The sequence below is a fragment of the Macrobrachium nipponense genome, chromosome 14 (assembly GCF_015104395.2).
Source record: "Macrobrachium nipponense isolate FS-2020 chromosome 14, ASM1510439v2, whole genome shotgun sequence".
In the NCBI taxonomy this organism is placed as follows: Eukaryota; Metazoa; Arthropoda; class Malacostraca; order Decapoda; family Palaemonidae; genus Macrobrachium; species Macrobrachium nipponense.
Window position 1 is genome coordinate 54,566,121 of NC_087207.1, and position 8,063 is coordinate 54,574,183.

Sequence of the window (8,063 nt, forward strand, 5' to 3'; positions counted from 1 at the left end):
TGCTTTGTACAGAAAATGGTCTCTGACTATACTGAGAGAAAATATTGAATGGTATGAGAAGATGTTAAAAAGATTTAAATCAGAGATAAGATGCCAAGAGGTACTTGACAACTTTGATGCCATCATGTCATCCTACTTCAATATAAAACATACGAATAAGCTTCTTGAGATTGGAACAGTATTCTGCCACAGACACCGAAGCGAGCAGGAGTTTGCAGCTGCAGGCTCCATCTGTGACGACATCATCGTTTCAAGCAGAAAGCAGGAAGGAGGGAACATTTTCCTCGATGTGCTGTTGTCAAAGGGAATCTTAAAGCCTGAAGATCTTGTGCCAAGGACGCCGGATCCATTTGACGACCTGGCGGAAATCATGGACGCGGTTAAAAAGCGTGTAATACCGGAAGTCAGAGAAATGCTTTCCTTCGTACCAGGAATACTTCACAATACTAAGAAAACTGTGCTGTACCAAATCATAGATGACATTCACGATTTCTACGTCAAGTTCAATGAAGTCTATGAATTACACGTTACGGATGATCTTTTGGTGCCGTATGCTGAAACCAGATTGGATGAAAAGGTTCTGGAATCACTTGTTTCACGGTTCAGAAAAATAGATGCGGGTGGGAGAGTCTATTTAAGGCAAATGGATGATCTTTTCGTCCTACCGTCCTTATTGTCTAAAACTGAGGCCCAATTGAAGTTGTGTTTTTATAATGTACCGAGAGATCTTGCAGAGCTCAACAAAACACTGGAGGTTACCAATCAGCTCGGCATCCATACAGAGTTTAACATAACTATGTCGCGAAAGCAATTTCAAGCAATTACAGGCGAGGTTTTGCATCCAGTAGATTACTTAGGTAAGCAGTCATTTAGCGTTACTCCGTTTCGTTATACAGGACTAAAACCCAATTTTTGGTAATAACCTCATGAGTTATGTGCAGTAATTTTAAAAAAAATACACTAAAAAGTGGTTAATCACTTATACTGCATATATATATATATATATCATATATATATATATATATAATATATATATATATATATATATATATAGTATATATATTAAGCATCTACAAAATTAGATAAATTCTGGCAATTTTTGTTGTAAAACTAAAAAAACGTGGTTTTTTTTTATATAGAATAAATACGCTAGATATGTTTTAAGAGTTATATTTATAATTTACAAAAACACAATAATACTACATAATATGTAAGCAATATATATCTGTGTATACACACACACACACACATCTAATATATATTTATTATATATATATAGTATATATATATATATATATATATATATGTGTATATTATATATATATATATATATATAAATATATATATATATAATCTATATATATATTTAAGCATCTACAAAATTAGATAAATTCTGGCAATTTTTGTTTGTAAAACTAAAAAAAAGTGTTTTTTATATTGATAAATAGCTAGATATGTAAGAGTATATATATTTACACACAATATACTACATAAATATGTAGGCATATATATCTGTGTATACACACACACACACATATATATGTATATATATATATATATATATATAAATATATATATATATATATATATATATATATATATATATATATATATATATATATATACATATATATATATATATAGGCAAAATACACAAAGTAGTGAGTGAAACGATGGAGTATTGTAAGGCCTATTTGACTCAATGTCCTTTTCTTAGGAGACTCACATACGCTCTTCCTTTTTTTAAATTCACCTTCATATTTATGTGAGTATGCTAAGTAAAGGACATTGAGTCGAAAGGCCTCCCTGCACTCCATCGTTTCACTTTCCTTTGTGGCTTTTGGCTTTTTTTATAAAAAAATATATATATATCACTCAAAATCTTTTTTTGTGGTCGTTAATATATTATTAAATATTTTTATACAATATATATATATATATATATATATATATATATATTATATATATATTGTCTGAAACACGATATCTAATGTTGTCATAGAGCTAAAGCAGGAATAGAGGAGCTAACAAGAGAAAAATACACGAAAGCGCTTGGTCCACTCATTTCATTCCTGCTCTCCCAGCTCCACGACAATATATATGTTGTATATATACATATATATATATATTATATATATATATATATATAACTGAATCACGAAAGTTTGGAACGTGATAAATCCATAAATAAAGGTATAAGCCACGAAGAAAATAAACAATGGAGTTTCTGCAAGATCTTTCCACTCAACGTCCTTTACTCAGCAGATAATCTGACTTACATGAGGAAATGACATTAAAGTTCAGGAAAGGTCGTCATTAACTGACAGATAGCGATTATAAGGAGATTAGCATCTAGAATCCGCCACACCTGGAGAATGAGTAACCTTTCCAAACAAGCATAAACATGGTTACAATTTTAAAAAAACAAAAAGATTAAGTCAATCTGCTCAGACACAAGGACAAGACATTAAAGGATTATATAGGGTCGACAGCTATTCAGAACTTTGGTAAACAAAAACTTATTCACAATACATATTAACATACATATACAACGAAGATATCTCTAAGGCAACACCACCGAATAAACTGATTGGTAGTTCAGTAATTGCAAGTAAAAAGATATCTTATCACGAAATCTTTTAGAATCTGCCATAATACACTTACTTCCCATTGTAATTTTAATATTAGTCGTGGCCTCTTTCATTTAGACCCTTGTATTTGTAACATGTTGAAGAATGACCTCAAAGAGATATAATTACAGACTTAAATACAAATTAGTTTTTTGTTTTACCAAAGTTCTGAATAGCTGTCGCCTATATATCATTTAATTATCTTGGTCCTTGTTTTGTCTGAGCAGATTGACTTGATCTTTTCGTTTTTTCAATTGTACCCATGGTGCTTGTTTGGAAAGGTTACTCATTCTCCAAGTGTGCCGGATTCTAGGGTGCTAATCTCCTTGTAATCCCTATCTGTCAGTTATACGACCTATCCTGTACTGTCAATTCCTTCATGTAAGTCAGTTTATCTGATGAGTACAAAGGACGTTGAGTCGAAAGATCTTGCAGAAACTCCGTTGTTTTATTTTTCCTTCGTGGCTTATACCTTTATATATATATATATATATATATATATATATATATATATATATATATATAGTATATATAATATATATATATATATATATATATATATATATATAGATATATATATATTATATATATATATATATATATAATATACTCTTTTCAATCGTACTTATAAACCATCGTTTTTTCCTGTCAGCTGTGATAATCAACAGAGATGTGCTCGAAGACCCGGGCAGCCTTCGTCCGTTTTCTCTCCAGAGTTCTGCCAGACGACTGACAATGAAGTACTTCCTCTACAGCGATGACGGTCGACCGCGTGGCCTGAGGTCTTGAACAGGACGGTTCCTCCGAACCGCGCCGAGGACAGCACCGAATTAACCGTCTTCTTTCCCGATAAGTACGTGGCATTTAAAAAAAAAAAAAAGTTAGTGATATTCATGTATATGAGATAGATAGCTAGTAGTTGTCATTCGTTCTTTCTTTTGATTTGGAGAATGAAAACGCGAGTAGGAGTAACTGCGGAAGGAGAGAGTAAGACGAAATAGTATATATATAAATTTATTTACTGCTGGATGAAATGCATTGAAAGTAACAAGATAAATGCTCGAATATATCTATCTATCTTATATATACGTATATGTATGTATATATATACGTATATGTATATATATATATATATAAATATATATATATATATATATATATATATATATATATATATATTATATATATATATATATATCTATATATATATATATATATATATATATAGATTATATGTATATATTATATATATATATATAAATAAATATATAGATATATATATAGTATATATATGATATATATATATATAATATATATATAGTATATATATATATATTATATATATATATATATATATATTATATATATATATTATATATATATATATATATATATATATATATATATATATATATATTATATATATATAAATATAATATATTAAATATATAAAATATATATTATATATATATATATATATATATATATATCTATATATATACATATAATATATATATATATATATATATATATCTTATCTATATATATATATATATATATATATATATATATATATATATGTATGTGTAATATATATATATATTATATATATAATATATATATATATATATTGCTTTAAAAAGTCACAGTAGATGACACGGACCTTCATTCAATAAACGAATACCACAGGAAAAATGAGAGGCAGAAAATCAAAGCGCTTTCGTCTTTACTAAGACAAAAGACGAAAGCGCTTGGATTTCTGCCGATCATTTTCCTGTGTATATATAGTGTATTATTTATGTATATGGGTGCGCGTGCGTGTGTTTTGAGTGGAGCGACTGTAAATTAAGGAATGTAAGTCTCAATATCCTATACCGTATGTTTTCTTCACCTAGGTGATAACATAGGACGTCTGCTCCAGTTGCTGACCGTCGGGCCTTTGAGGTCAATAACTTTTGTGCCAGAGACGAATTTTGACATGAGCCAATGGAGGACCTGAAGAAACTCGGCGCAACAAAGCGACTCGGCACGAATTAAACGATTCTTAACTAAAATAAATTTTGTTTTTCAGACTGAAAAAAAATCACAGGAATAAACAATTTTTTTTCAGACTCCTAATAAAATTCACTCAAGACAAATTTTTCAGACCGAGAAAAATTAAGAAATAGGAAGAGGATTTTTTTTTCAGGCCTTTCCTGATTTAGTAATTGGGTCTATTGTATTTCATTGTAGCCGATTTTTATTACAAAGAATAATCGAGTTAAAAGTCCCCCACATTGCAAGATAATGTCCATTGTTAAGAAATTCACAGTCTCTTGAAAACAAATTGTAAAAAATCGCCACTATTATATATTAAAAATACATTTCTATGTAATATTAGAACAAAGACTTTCAAACACGCTGAGCGGTGTTCCTCATCAGTGTAACGTAAAAATATATAATTGTGGATTTTTAACAACATAATGTCCATTGTTAATGAGAAGTTTGTAGAGAACGTTGAAACGACTGGAATATGCACACATTAAGGAGATTGATAGATATTAACTTTTGCTTTTTACTGTAAGACACTGCATATGCCAAGCTGTACTGAAATGAATATAACGCAAGGATCCTGGTGCTAGCGGCAGTGGGCAATAATTGAGGCTTCGGAATTCAGTAGAACAAGTGGCAAGTAAGACAGATTTTTGAAGAAATGTCGTGGTCAATCAAAATCATAACCTTTTATTCTTTTTCTGTCAGTTTTTACTCTCATGGATTTTTATACATTAATAATTTGCTTATAATGCTTTTTTTTTACAATCTGTTCATATTTTCTACCAAAATGAATGTCTTAGTAACGTAAGTTTTTTGTATCCTTGTTCATAAAATGTGCAATTTTTTCAGTAGCAGTTTGACAGTTTAATTTTTCAGTATTTACTTTTTTGCTTTGTTTTCTCAAATCAATAAAGATTCGTCTTTTTTTCCTGATTTTGCTTTGAATATCCTTAATTTTTTTCACGATTTGCTTCATCGCTTTGTATACTGCTCAAAATTTGGTGTATTTAATCCAGCTGTTACAATGATAATTGTGAGGTACAAGAACTGTATTTGTTTGGAATAAATAATTCAGGAACGTTGCTTTCCACAGGTAATGTATCCTTCAATACTTATTCTTGCTTCAGAGAGAGAGAGAGAGAGACAAAAACAAATTTGTATCCCCATAACGTAGTATCACTCTAACGTCAAATAAAAATAAATTAATATTTAACTAAGCATAAGCAGAAAATAATATAAGGAACTGGTAAAAGTCGAGAAAATAATGACGAGAAATGATAATTAAAATTTGGACTCAATCACTTTTTTTGCGTTTCAGTTGAAAATCCGTGAGAATAGAAAGTGCTCGTGTTGTTAGCTTCCAGGTAACAGGCAGCTTCCTGTATATGGCCTCTCCAAACGCTCTGGATATATATATATATATACATATATATTATAATTATATAGACTAACTAATATATTATAATATGATTATGATATATATAAAAGTATATACTATATATATATTATTATAATTATATTATAGTAATATATATATAAGTTACAGACTCTGAATGATGTGCTGTTGTTATTCTATTCATTCCAATTAATTAAAAATGATTATTATATCTCAGAATCAAAACCGGACACGTATGAGAGCAAATAGATCATATAAATAATTTGGTAGAGTGAATACATTTAGGAGTGAGACCAGTTTCAGAAAATCTCATTTAATCCTTCTTCTCAGGACTCTACAATGCTCTTCCACATACTACCAATTGTGAATGTGTGAGAAAAGTGTTTTTGAGTTTTCCTTCCACGTCTGAAGGTCTACCCAGAGACTAACAGTAGTCTAATGGTATTCTATACCCGGTTTAACTTTTTAGGAACTCAGGTGTTTAATTTTTCATTTTAAATTAGACATCGGTTTTTGATCTATAACACGGGTGTGGGGTCCCATTTCTCAGTTTGCTGCAGTTTGTGTTTTAAAAGGCGTTCTTTAGATGATGCCGTTTTCTATGTAAACACAAAGACCATTTTCTTTAAAATTAACTTCGCTTGCGCGCGCGCACACACACTGGCTAATTATTCAGTAATGCCATTGGAAGGTGGGAGTTTTCTGTTTCGTGTTAATTGGTCAACTGGATGTGAGCCTTAGAATCCATCCATACAACCGCAGAGAGAGGAGAGAGACGAGAGAGAGAGAGAGAGAGATAAGGCAATGAGTAGAACTCAGACACTGCACTGGGGTGATTTATTTTCTTGCTGTGAGAGTGATGCCCACACACACACAAACATATATATATATATATATATATATATATATATATATATATATATATAGATATATATATATATATATATAGATATAATATATATATATATATATATATATATATATATATATTACAGGTATTTCTACAGAAGCAGTCCGCACGGACTGCAAGGAACGTAACCGCGGATACGACATCCACTAGGGATTGGGGCGCCCAACGTATTTCGCCGTGTTTAGTACTGGCCCCTGGGAGTTAATTGCAGTCGTCTGAATAAATATTACTTAAAATTCTTGTTCAGTAGGTAAAACTGCATAGAAAAACCGCAACTGCCATAGTCTACGCCGCCGCGGATAAGTACCCTAGATCTACCGTCCCCTTTCCCCCCTTTTCCTGGAATAATTAAAAACCATACAATATTTGAAGCATATAGTACAATGAATGGTGAAGGTAAACAAATAATTCCCGTCCAACTATGTGAAGACAGTAAGGTAATTGTTGGTAAACGCCATCTATTTTAGCAATATATATGAGGCAATATTTTAGAGAAATTAAAACTAGCTGCTCACTGAAACTCTCCTTCTTCTAATTCGTCTTTGATATGGAACGTTTTGTCAATTTATCATACAGATTCCACTGCTGCAGCAGCCCCAAAACAGCCTTACCTGTTGCAGTGAATGCCAGCAGACCAAGGCTCTTGTTCAGCTAAAGATAGCAGTATTTCGTCTCTCTCTCTCTGAAGAGATAGGCAAGAATGTTATGGAGGAAGAGTCAAGAAATAATGGATAAATACTAGAGCTGAAGAGATACAACACATCCCATTGTGGGAACTTCTTTACATACAAGACATGTGGCATGCAGAATAAACTGCCAACCAGAAGTTGTAAACAGCAACAGTTTAGAAGAGTTTAAAAGGAAGCTAGACAAAATCACTAGGACACTATGAATGAACAGTGAAACCTGCTTCTACAGATAACTGAGCACACGATGTCTCCTCTTAGGATGGACTAACAAGTCCTTGAGACATCCTAATCCTTGTAACTCCTTGTAACTAGTTAAAGATCCGAGAAGGTCTGCAACTGAACAGTTAGGCAAGAATGTTATGGGGAAAGAGTCTACAGTAGTTAAAAGACCTGCGAAGGCCCGA

General features: G+C 31.1%; 1 protein-coding gene across 2 annotated transcripts in view; it reads left to right on the top strand.

The window, feature by feature from the left end:
• Nucleotides 1–4,632, top strand: part of LOC135226511 (uncharacterized) — a 29,200-nt gene extending 24,568 nt beyond the window's left edge. Inside the window, exon 3 of one of the 2 annotated variants that reach the window (XM_064266130.1) lies at nucleotides 4,526–4,632. The gene's annotated coding sequence lies outside the window, so the exon portion shown is untranslated. The remainder of the gene's footprint in view (nucleotides 1–4,525) is intronic. The other variant, XM_064266131.1, reaches the window with a different exon arrangement.
• Nucleotides 4,633–8,063: the final 3,431 nt, after the last annotated feature.